This window comes from Nerophis ophidion, linkage group LG05, assembly GCF_033978795.1.
Source record: "Nerophis ophidion isolate RoL-2023_Sa linkage group LG05, RoL_Noph_v1.0, whole genome shotgun sequence".
Taxonomy (NCBI): Eukaryota; Metazoa; Chordata; class Actinopteri; order Syngnathiformes; family Syngnathidae; genus Nerophis; species Nerophis ophidion.
This window is the reverse complement of record NC_084615.1, coordinates 4,946,379-4,958,910: the sequence shown is the minus strand read 5'-3', so window position 1 is coordinate 4,958,910 and position 12,532 is coordinate 4,946,379. Positions and strand designations below refer to the sequence as shown.

The 12,532-nt window shown below is 44.2% G+C and overlaps 1 long non-coding RNA gene across 1 annotated transcript in view; it reads right to left on the bottom strand.

Annotated features, from left to right (window-relative positions):
* Positions 1-202: 202 nt before the first annotated feature.
* LOC133552531 (uncharacterized) overlaps positions 203-12,532 on the bottom strand; it is a 73,921-nt gene continuing 61,591 nt past the window's right edge. Inside the window, exons 9-10 of the long non-coding RNA XR_009806727.1 lie at positions 5,223-5,312; positions 203-293 (exon numbers count right to left, since the gene is read on the bottom strand). This is a non-coding gene — a long non-coding RNA (uncharacterized LOC133552531). The remainder of the gene's footprint in view (positions 294-5,222; positions 5,313-12,532) is intronic.

Below are 12,532 nucleotides of genomic sequence, written 5' to 3'. Positions count from 1 at the left end.
TAGTAAAACGTGAGGGGTGTTTTCAGTTTTGTGATATACACTATTTTTATGATCATTATAACAATGTCATTTCTATTGGTGGCCTAAAGCAGGCTTTTGCATAGTATTGTCATTTTTTTAATGCTATATAAATCCAATTATTTATTTATTTTTTAAATTTTTTGCACAACACATATGTATCGTTTCGAATCTAAATATTTACCTTAGGGAAGTGACTGCTCTTATTCAAGCGCAGGGGTCTCAAACTCAATTTACCTGGGGGCCACTGGACGCAGAGTCTAGGTGAGGCTGGGCTGCAAGAAAAGATCTCGTAAAAATTTTTTTTTTTGCATACTCCTCAGCATGTCTAGTTGTATAATGACGTTTCAAATTGTATCCATTGGGCACCGCAACTTTATCTGTGCCAAATAAGACACATCGGGGTGCCCCCCAAAGAAATACTGCATCTCCCACTTTTCCTGGAATTGTCTTTGCTCATCACTAACCCTTCTCTTCACTGCAGGCTTTGAAAAAGACATGTTTGGGGTTGTGGAATATATTTGTATTTAGCCGACGCACGGAGAATAATGTTATTTCCGCAATGTGTGTCGTTCCGCTTTTCCTCCCTACAGCAACACGGCGGTTGGCGGATACTAGCCGGGAAAGTACCTGGATAGCGAGCGCAAAAAATTGACAGCTGCCGGAGTGTTATCCAGGGTCATATAGAACTATATGTAGTGTTTATTGTGTGAGGCAATGCAAATTAAACAACAAACAAAAACATAATGGTTTGAGTTGGTCCAGGTTCTCGGGGACTGTTATTAGTGACGGACATAAGTCGCGGTGTGACTGCAGCCAGGCACGTAAGAAAACCCTCGTCTCCATGGCAACGTGTCTGTCGATTTCACTCATTTGCCGCTTTTCCACTAATGCAGGGGTAGGCAACCCAGAACGTTGAAAGAGCCATTTTGGACCCAAATAACACAAGGCTGTCAAGCACCATTCATATAAAACTTGCAGTAAACTTTCATATTAAGGTGGGGGCCGCAAAATAACGTCTCGCCGGGCCAATTGCGTGTCTGAGACCCCTGTTCACGAGGGATGTTCAAAACAAAGACCTTTTCCTGGGGCATATCGTGCGCAACACAACAGTGGATACAAATGTTGACACAGACATACCTGAAGAATCTTGATCAACTTAAATATTGCTGACTTGTGTATGGTGTGGGGCGAGGTAAATGCACGTGTTCGTACTTCAAGGAAGGAGGACGGTATGGCCGGAATGCTGTTATCCCATCATTCTATGACAGGTGGTTTTTGGAATATATTTGTATTTAGCCGACGCATGGAGAATAACGTTAATACCCCAATGTGTGTCGTTCCGCTTTTCCTCCCTACAACAACACGGTGGTCGGCGGATACTAGTCGAGAAAGTACCTGGATAGCGAGCACAAAAAAGTGACAGCTCCCGGAGTGTTATCCAGGGTCATATAGAAATATATGTAGTGTTTATTATGTGAGGCAATGCAAACTAAACAATAAACAAAAACATAATGGTTTGAGTTGGTCCAGGTTCTCGGGGACTGTTATTACTGACGGACATGTGTCGCAGTGTGACTGCAGCCAGGCACGTAAGAAAACACTCGTCTCCAAGGCAACGTCTGCTGATATTACTCATTTGCCGCTTTTCCACTAATGCAGGGGTAGGCAATCCAGAACGTTGAAAGAGCCATTTTGGACCCAAATAACACAAGGCTGTCAAGCACCATTCATATAAAACTTGCAGTAAACTTTCATATTAAGGTGGGGGCCGCAAAATAACGTCTCGCGGGCCAATTGCGTGTCTGAGACCCCTGTTCACGAGGGATGTTCATAACAAAGACCTTTTCCTGGGGCATAACGTGCGCCACACAACAGTGGATACAAATGTTGACACAGACATACCTGAAGAATCCTGATAAACTTAAATATTGCTGACTTGTGTTTGGTGTGGGGCGAGGTAAATGCACGTGTTCGTACTTCAAGGAAGGAGGACGGTATGGCCGGAATGCTGTTATCCCATCATTCTATGACAGGTGGCTTTTGGAATATATTTCTATTTAGCCGACGCACAGAGAATAATGTTAATTTCCCAATGTGTGTCGTTCCGCTTTTCCTCCCTACAGCAACACGACGGTTGGCGGATACTAGCCGGGAAAGTACCTGGATAGCGAGCGCAAAAAATTGACAGCTGCCGGAGTGTTATCCAGGGTCATATAGAAATATATGTAGTGTTTATTGTGTGAGGCAATGCAAATTAAACAATAAAAAAAACCCTAATAACGGTTTGAGTTGGTCCAGGTTCTCGGGGACTGTTATTACTGACGGACATAAGTCGCGGCGTGACTGCAGCCAGGCACGTAAGAAAACCCTCGTCTCCATGGCAACGTCTCTGTCGATTTCACTCATTTGCCGCTTTTCCGCTAATGCAGGGGTAGGCAACCCAGAACGTTGAAAGAGCCATTTTGGACCCAAATAACACAACGCTGTCAAGCACCATTCATATAAAACTAGCAGTAAACTTTCATATTAAGGTGGGGGCCGCAAAATAACGTCTCGCGGGCCAATTGCGTGTCTGAGACCCCTGTTCACGAGGGATGTTCATAACAAAGACCTTTTCCTGGGGCATATCGTGCACAACACAACAGTGGATACAAATGTTGACACAGGCATACCTGAAGAATCCTGATAAATTTGAATATCGATGACTTGTTTTTCGTGTGGGGCGAGGTAAATGCACGTGTTCGTACTTCAAGGAAGGAGGACGGTATGGCCGGAATGCTGTTATCCCATCATTCTATGACAGGTGGTTTTTGGAATATATTTGTATTTAGCAGACTTACGGAGAATAATGTTATTTCCGCAATGTGTGTCGTTCCGCTTTTCCTCCCTACAGCAACACGGCGGTTGGCGGATACTAGCCGAGAAAGTACCTGGATAGCGAGCGCAAAAAATTGACAGCTCCCGGAGTGTTATTCAGGGTCATATAGAAATATATGTAGTGTTTATCGTGTGAGGCAATGCAAATTAAACAATAAACACAAACATAATGGTTTGAGTTGGTCCAGGTTCTCGGGGACTGTTATTACTGACGGACATAAGTCGCGGCGTGACTGCAGCCAGGTACGTAAGAAAACCCTCGTCTCCATGGCAACGTCTCTGTCGATTTCACTCATTTGCCGCTTTTCCGCTAATGCAGGGGTAGGCAACCCAGAACGTTGAAAGAGCCATTTTGGACCCAAATAACACAACGCTGTCAAGCACCATTCATATAAAACTTGCAGTAAACTTTCATATTAAGGTGGGGGCCGCAAAATAACGTCTCGCGGGCCAATTGCGTGTCTGAGACCCCTGTTCACGAGGGATGTTCGTTTTTCCTGGGGCATAACGTGCGCCACGCAACAGTGGATACAAATGTTGACACAGGCATACCTGAAGAATCCTGATAAATTTGAATATCGATGACTTATTTTTGCTGTGAGGCGAGGTAAATGCACGTGTTCGTACTTCAAGGAAGGAGGACGGTATGGCCGGAATGCTGTTATCCCATCATTCTATGACAGGTGGTTTTTGGAATATATTTGTATTTAGCCGACGCACGGAGAATAATGTTAATTCCCCAATGTGTGTCATTCCGCTTTTCCTCCCTACAACAACACGACGGTTGGCGGATACTAGCCGAGAAAGTACCTGGATAGCGAGCACAAAAAAGTGACAGCTCCCGGAGTGTTATCCAGGGTCATATAGAAATATATGTAGTGTTTATTGTGTGAGGCAATGCAAATTAAACAATAAACAAAAACATAATGGTTTGAGTTGGTCCAGGTTCTCGGGGACTGTTATTACTGACGGACATAAGTCGCGGTGTGACTGGAGCCAGGCACGTAAGAAAACCCTCGTCTCCATGGCAACGTCTCTGTCGATTTCACTCATTTGCCGCTTTTCCACTAATGCAGGGGTAGGCAACCCAGAACGTTGAAAGATCCATTTTGGACCCAAATAACACAACGCTGTCAAGCACCATTCATATAAAACTTGCAGTAAACTTTCATATTAAGGTGGGGGCCGCAAAATAACGTCTCGCGGGCCAATTGCGTGTCTGAGACCCCTGTTCACGAGGGATGTTCATAACAAAGACCTTTTCCTGGGGCATATCGTGCACAACACAACAGTGGATACAAATGTTGACACAGACATACCTGAAGAATCCTGATAAATTTGAATATCGATGACTTGTTTTTGGTGTGGGGCGAGGTAAATGCACGTGTTCGTACTTCAAGGAAGGAGGACGGTATGGCCGGAATGCTGTTATCCCGTCATTCTATGACAGGTGGTTTGTGACACAGAAGAAGATTGACCAACAAAGCCAGCTTGTAGGCTTCGTGAGTCAACTATATTGCAAGTGTTGGCCTCTAAAATCTGACTGCAGTAAGGGATCACCTCAGGGGACCTCAAGACCACAAAACGCTGACACCTCCTCCATCACCAAAATTAACCCAGACTCGGAACTCTTGTCTCTTTTTTTTTCTCTTTGCCACTTCTTCTTTTCTGTTTGACCTCTGTTTTATCAGAAATCAGCCAAAATCAGGCATGCATTTGTAATGCTTTGGCTTTGGACCACTTATTTCAGCTCTGAATCCAAATGTGCACCTTTATCTCTCTACAGCAGTCTAAAAGTGGCTCCACTTTTGGCCCAAACAGGAAATTAAAGGCCTACTGAAAGCCACTACTACCCACCACACAGTCTGATAGTTTGTATATCAATGATGAAATATTAACATCGCAACACATGCCAATACGACCATTTTAGTTTACTAGATTGCAATTTTAAATTTCGCGCAAAGTATCCTTTTGAAAACATCGCGGCATGATGACGTGTTTGCGTGACGTCACGCGTCGTAGCCACATTTTGTTCCAGCCCGAGCCCAGCTATAAGTCGTCTGCTTTAATCGCATAATTCCACAGTATTCTGGACATCTGTGTTGCTGAATCTTTTGCAATTTGTTCAATTAATAATGGAGACGTCAAAGAAGAAAGATGTAGGTGGGAAGCGGAGTAAACACAAACACAGCCGGCGTTTCCTTGTTTACATTCCCGAAGGTGAAGCTTTACTATGGTACAGAGCGGTCAAGCAAGATGGTTCCCTACCACATGTTAAGCGGCAGGTTTCGGTGAAAAAAAGGTGGTAATAAGGCGGCTCTTACCGTAGGCATTAGCGGAGAGCTTGCATCGTTCCTCCTGCACCTGTCAAAGAGGCAGCTGCGGACTCACTTGCCTCCTCCCATGCTTCCACCCTGGAGGAGGGAAAAAAATAAAAAATCTCACCCAGGCCCCACCGGCTTCCCTCGGAGACACTGGCGGTCACCTCACCCGTGGCCACACCCCTCCGACTTTCAGGCTGTACAGGTACGACCATATAATCTCACTAAAACACTAGTAACACAATAAGCCGATAAGGGATTTTCCAGAATTATCCTAGTAAATTTGTCTGATAACATCTGAATCGCTCTGCCGTCTAGATTTTTTTCTTTTCTAGTCCTTCACTCTCACTTTTCTCATCCACAAATCTTTCATCCTGGCTCAAGTTAATGGGGAAATTGTAGCTTTCTCGGTCCGAATCGCTCTCGCTGCTGGTGGCCATGATTATAAACAATGTGAGTATGTGAGGAGCTCCACAACCCGCAACGTCACGCGCAGATCGTCTGCTACTTCCGGTACAGGCAAGGCTTTTTTAAACTGTCTACCCCGCAGTTTTTGAGGACCAGTCATGGACAATTTTAGAGTGAAAAGCAAATTTTATTTTTACTCGCATACACATCTTTTTAACTTGGATTGACTCCGGCTTATTAGTGATTCCTAAAGCCCAAAAAAAGTCTGCGGGCTATAGAGCGTTTTCCGTTCGGGCTCCAGTACTCTGGAATGCCCTCCCGGTAACAGTTCGAGATGCTACCTCAGTAGAAGCATTTAAGTCTCACCTTAAAACTCATCTGTATACTCTAGCCTTTAAATAGACTTCCTTTTTAGACCAGTTGATCTGCCGCTTCTTTTCTTTTTTCTCCTATGTCCCCCCCTCCCTTGTGGAGGGGGTCCGGTCCGATGACCATGGATGAAGTACTGGCTGTCCAGAGTCGGGATCCAGGATGGACCGCTCGCCTGTGTATCGGTTGGGGACATCTCTACGCTGCTGATCCGCCTCCACTTGGGATGGTTTCCTGCGGACGGGACTCTCGCTGCTGTCTTGGATCCGCTTTGAACTGAACTCTCGCGGCTGTGTTGGAGCCACTATGGATTGAACTTTCACAGTATCATGTTAGACCCGCTCGACATCCATTGCTTTCGGTCCCCTAGAGGGGGGGGGGTTGCCCACATCTGAGGTCCTCTCCAAGGTTTCTCATAGTCAGCATTGTCACTGGCGTCCCACTGGATGTGAATTCTCCCTGCCCACTGGGTGTGAGTTTTCCTTGCCCTTTTGTGGGTTCTTCCGAGGATGTCGTAGTCGTAATGGTTTGTACAGTCCTTTGAGACATTTGTGATTTGGGGCTATATAAATAAACATTGATTGATTGATTGATTATTTCCCTGGCTTCGAGACTCTCCCGAAGATCACTGCAAGCGAAGACACAACAAACTCCCTTTTTTGTCTTTCATGGACACGCACCTGTTGTTGTGAACTTTGGACTATCGACAGCAAATACATCAAGGCCGCGGAACAGAGACACACTATGGGCTTATTCACACACACACACACACACACACACACACACACACACACACACAAAATAATATACGCCACACATACACCCCCCTGTCCCCCAATCCAACGCCCTCGACGCAAATCCCGTCGGGGTGCTGACTGGATGGTCAGCGCCTGAGAGCTGCGACCTACCACCATGACCTTGAACTACCTTCCCTCTGTTGCTAGATATCTCGAGATGTATGTTGTAATGTGTATATGTGCTTTGCTATGGAGTTTTTTTTCCCACTCCAGACTGGGCTCCTAAGGGGGCCCAGTCTGGAGTGGGAAAAAAACCTTCCCTCTGTTGCTAGATATCTCGAGATGTATGTTGTAATGTGTATATGTGCTTTGCTATGGAGGTTTTTTTTCCCACTCCGGACTGGGCCCCCTTAGGAGCCCAGTCTGGATTGTATTTTTTTACTCATCCTTCGCCAGCGTTGACTTTATTCCCATCTTTTACGGGGCGCCTTATGGCGACCCATCAGCGTTCTTGTTCACTGTTTGTTTGTCTAAACCTGAACAGGTTTGTGCTGAAAACAACATTTCGTTGTACTTGTTGCAATGACAATAAAGACCTACCTACCTACAACAGCTAAGCACACAAGCTAGACATACGTAATAAGTGTCTTCAATTGATTGAAAAATATTGCAGTCCAAAACATGGCATTTGTCCATTTTAGACAGGTATCAAATAATTATATTTGCATATGTCTTAGAAATGTAAAGTCCCCAAGACAGTATTAGAAAGTATCGTATCGGCATCATTTAACATACTCCGTCATAAGCTTAATTTAATGAATTATTGTGACCACGAAAAATTAAAACTCCACATCAAAAGCATAAATATTTGTTGTTCTCTGAGTAATTTCACCTGATAAAGCCTTTTTTTGACAAGCCTCACTACAACATACTAAAAGTATGCACTACGATTCGTGCTGATATTGTATTGAATTGATAGCTATATCGGCGAATACTTAAGGCTCCAATATCCGTATCGGAAGTGAAAATGTTGAATCGGGACACCCCTGGTTTTTAATCATTTAGATGTTTCTGACATTTTTCCCGAGGTAGTTTTATGTAACAATTAATCTCAAGTACATTGGATCTGATACGATGTAGTTCTTGCACATGTGTTGTTTTGGGTTTTTTTTTTTTTACAGGGGTGCAATTAAAGGCCACAGACTATTAGTTGAAGAACATTACCACTATTCCCACAAGTGAACCTCTTTTCAATCAATCAATCAATGTTTATTTATATAGCCCCAAATCACAAATGTCTCAAAGGACTGCACAAACCATTACGACTACAACATCCTCGGAAGAACCCACAAAAGGGCAAGGAAAACTCACACCCAGTGGGCAGGGAGAATTCACATCCAGTGGGACGCCAGTGACAATGCTGACTATGAGAAACCTTGGAGAGGACCTCAGATGTGGGCAACCCCTCCCCTCTAGGGGACCGAAAGCAATGGATGTCGAGCGGGTCTAACATGATACTGTGAAAGTTCAATCCATAGTGGCTCCAAGACAGTAGTGAGAGTCCCGTCCACAGGAAACCATCTCAAGCGGATCAGCAGCGTAGAGATGTCCCCAACCGATACAGGCGAGCGGTCCATCCTGGGTCTCGACTCTGGACAGTCAGTACTTCATCCATGGTCATCGGACCGGACCCCCTCCACAAGGGAGGGGGGGACATAGGAGAAAGAAAAGAAGCGGCAGATCAACTGGTCTAAAAAGGAGGTCTATTTAAAGGCTAGAGTATACAGATGAGTTTTAAGATGAGACTTAAATGCTTCTACTGAGGTAGCATCTCGAACTGTTACCGGGAGGGCATTCCAGAGTACTGGAGCCCGAACGGAAAACGCTCTATAGCCCGCAGACTTTTTTTGGGCTTTGGGAATCACTAATAAGCCGGAGTATTTTGAACGCAGATTTCTTGCCGGGACATATGGTACAATACAATCGGCAAGATAGGCTGGAGCTAGACCGTGTAGTATTTTATACGTAAGTAGTAAAACCTTAAAGTCACATCTTAAGTGCACAGGAAGCCAGTGCAGGTGAGCCAGTATAGGTATATATGTATGTATATATGTATATAAAGGTATATACAGTATAGGTATATATGTATGTATATATGTATATAAAGGTATATACAGTATAGGTATATATGTATGTATATATGTATATAAAGGTATATACAGTATAGGTATATATGTATGTATATATGTATATAAAGGTATATACAGTACAGGCGTAATGTGATCAAACTTTCTTGTTCTTGTCAAAAGTCTAGCAGCCGCATTTCGTACCAACTGTAATCTTTTAATGCTAGACATGGGGAGACCCGAAAATAATACGTTACAGTAGTCGAGACGAGACGTAACAAACGCATGGATAATGATCTCGGCGTCTTTAGTGGACAAAATGGAGCGAATTTTAGCGATATTACGGAGATGAAAGAAGGCCGTTTCCTGCCCCAAACTTTGCTCACATAGAAGTAAAGTGTTGTTTACTTTAAAGGACTACTGAAATGAGATTTTCTTATTTAAACGGGGATAGCAGGTCCATTCTATGTGTCATACTTGATCATTTTTGCCATATTGCCATATTTTTGCTGGAAGGATTTAGTAGAGGCTTCACGGTGGAAGAGGGGTTAGTGCGTCTGCCTCACAATACGAAGTTCCTGCAGTCCTGAGTTCAAATCCAGGCTCGGGATCTTTCTGTGTGGAGTTTGCATGTTCTCCCCGTGAATGCGTGGGTTCCCTCCGGGTACTCCGGCTTCCTCCCACCTCCAAAGACATGCACCTGGGGATAGGCTCCTCCCACCTCCAAAGACATGCACCTGGGGATAGGTTGATAGGCAACACTAAATGGTCCCTAGTGTGTGAATGTTGTCTGTCTATCTGTGTTGGCCCTGCGATGAGGTGGCGACTTGTCCAGGGTGTACCCCGCCTTCCGCCCGATTGTAGCTGAGATAGGCGCCAGCGCCCCCCCCCCCCGCGACCCCGAAAGGGAATAAGCGGTAGAAAATGGATGGATGGATGGATATAGTAGAGAACATCCACGATAAAGTTCGCAGCTTTTGGTCGCTAATAAAAAAGCCTTGCCTGTACCGGAAGTAGCAGACGATGTGCGCGTGACGTCACATCTGAACATTGTTTACAATCATAGCCAGCAGCAGCTAGAGCGATTCGGACCGAGAAAGCGACAATTTCCCATTTAATTTGAGATGAGGAAATTTAGAGTGAAGGTCTGGAAAAAAAAAAGGCGATTGCAGTGGGAGCGATTCATATGTTATTAGACACATTTACTAGGATAATTCTGGAAAATCCCATATCTGCCTATTGTGTTGCTAGTGTTTTAGTGAGATTAAATAGTGCCTGAAAGTCAGAGGGGTGTGACCGCGAGTGTCTCTGAGGGAAGTCACGCAGCTGCAGCAGGACGGAAGCTCCGCTGATGTCTCCGGTAAGAGCCGACTTATTACCACAATGTTCTCACCGAATGTGGTCGGGATCCATGTTCGCTTGACCGCTCTGATCCATAGTAAAGCTTCACCTTCGGGAATTTTAAACAAGGAAACACCGGCTGTGTTTTGGTGGCTAAACTCTAAAAGCTTCCCACCTCCATCTTTCTACTTGGACTTCTCCATTATTAATTGAAAAAAATGCAAAAGATTCAGCAACACAGATGTCCAGAATACTGTGTAATTATGCAGACTACTTATAGCTTGGATCGGGCTGGAAAATGCGTGATCATACCGCGACGTTTTCAACACGACAATTCGCGGGAAATTTAAAATTGCAATTTAGTCAACTAAAAAGGATCACTGGATCGGTTCGCGGCCGGAATGAGAACCAGCACCTCCAAATCCGAGTCCATGGTTCTCTCCCGGAAAAGGGTGGAGTGCCATCTCCGGGTTGGGGAGGAGACCCTGCCCCAAGTGGAGGAGTTCAAGTACCTAGGGGTCTTGTTCACGAGTGAGGGAAGAGTGGATGGTGAGATCGACAGGCGGCGTCTTCAGTAATGCGGACGCTGTACCGATCCGTTGTGGTGAAGAAGGAGCTGAGCCGGAAGGCAAAGCTCTCAAATTACCGGTCAATCTACGTTCCCATCTTCACCTATGGTCATGAGCTTTGGGTCATGACCGAAAGGATAAGATCACGGGTACAAGCGGCCCAAATGAGTTGGGGTCTCTCCCTTAGAGATAGGGTGAGAAGCTCTGTCATCCGGGAGGAACTCAACATAAAGCTGTTGCTCCTCCAGATGAGGTGGTTCGGGCATCTGGTCAGGATGCCACCCAAACGCCTCCCTAGGGAGGTGTTTAGGGCACGTCCAACCGGTAGGAGGCCACGGGGAAGACCCAGGACACGTTGGGAAGACTATGTCTCCTGGCTGGCCTGGGAACGCCTTGGGATCCCCAGGGAAGAGCTAGACGAAGTGGCTGGGGAGAGGGAAGTCTGGGTTTCCCTGCTTAGGCTGCTACCCCCGCGACCTGACCTCGGATAAGCGGAAGAAGATGGATGGATGAATAAACTAAAAAGGCCGTATTGACATGTGTTGCAATGTTCATATTTCATCATTGATATATAAACTATCAGACTGTGTGGTGAATAGTTGTGGCTTTCAGTAGGCCTTTAAGAGCATGTCTTTTACTGTTTTCATGCTGCTTTTTGACTTAAGAGCATGTCTTTTACTGTTTTCATGCTGCTTTTTGACTTAAGAGCATGTCTTTTACTGTTTTCATGCTGCTTTTTGCCTTAAGAGCATGTCTTTTACTGTTTTCATGCTGCTTTTTGACTTAAGAGCATGTCTTTTACTGTTTTCATGCTGCTTTTTGACTTAAGAGCATGTCTTTTACTGTTTTCATGCTGCTTTTTGCCTTAAGAGCATGTCTTTTACTGTTTTCATGCTGCTTTTTGACTTAAGAGCATGTCTTTTACTGTTTTCATGCTGCTTTTTGACTTAAGAGCATGTCTTTTACTGTTTTCATGCTGCTTTTTGACTTAAGAGCATGTCTTTTACTGTTTTCATGCTGCTTTTTGACTTAAGAGCATGTCTTTTACTGTTTTCATGCTGCTTTTTGACTTAAGAGCATGTCTTTTACTGTTTTCATGCTGCTTTTTGACTTAAGAGCATGTCTTTTACTGTTTTCATGCTGCTTTTTGCCTTAAGAGCATGTCTTTTACTGTTTTCATGCTGCTTTTTGACTTAAGAGCATGTCTTTTACTGTTTTCATGCTGCTTTTTGACTTAAGAGCATGTCTTTTACTGTTTTCATGCTGCTTTTTGACTTAAGAGCATGTCTTTTACTGTTTTCATGCTGCTTTTTGCCTTAAGAGCATGTCTTTTACTGTTTTCATGCTGCTTTTTGACTTAAGAGCATGTCTTTTACTGTTTTCATGCTGCTTTTTGCCTTAAGAGCATGTCTTTTACTGTTTTCATGCTGCTTTTTGACTTAAGAGCATGTCTTTTACTGTTTTCATGCTGCTTTTTGACTTAAGAGCATGTCTTTTACTGTTTTCATGCTGCTTTTTGACTTAAGAGCATGTCTTTTACTGTTTTCATGCTGCTTTTTGACTTAAGAGCATGTCTTTTACTGTTTTCATGCTGCTTTTTGACTTAAGAGCATGTCTTTTACTGTTTTCATGCTGCTTTTTGACTTAAGAGCATGTCTTTTACTGTTTTCATGCTGCTTTTTGACTTAAGAGCATGTCTTTTACTGTTTTCATGCTGCTTTTTGCCTTAAGAGCATGTCTTTTACTGTTTTCATGCTGCTTTT